The sequence below is a fragment of the Eimeria tenella genome, genomic scaffold, assembly GCF_000499545.2.
Source record: "Eimeria tenella Houghton genomic scaffold, Eth_scaff1723, whole genome shotgun sequence".
NCBI classification, from domain to species: domain Eukaryota; phylum Apicomplexa; class Conoidasida; order Eucoccidiorida; family Eimeriidae; genus Eimeria; species Eimeria tenella.
In genome coordinates this window covers 1-248 of record NW_013541550.1, presented here as the reverse complement: position 1 = coordinate 248, position 248 = coordinate 1, and positions in this window count along the sequence as shown.

Here is a 248-nt window from a genome sequence, read left to right as displayed (position 1 = left end):
GCAGCAGCAGCAGCAGCAGCAGCAGCAGCAGCAGCAACAGCGCGCTGGTGGCGGGGCTGCTGGACGCTGTGGTGCAGCTGCACGACGTGGACTGCAGCAGCAGCCAAGCAGCAGTCTGCAGCAACCACTTCAGCGGTTTCCTCAGCCACCACAGAGCAGTCATTACCAAAGCTTCTCCCGCCTTTCTGTGGGCCTGCTGCTGCTGCTGCTGCTGCTGCTGCTGGAGATGGCGTGGGTTGTGCGGCTGG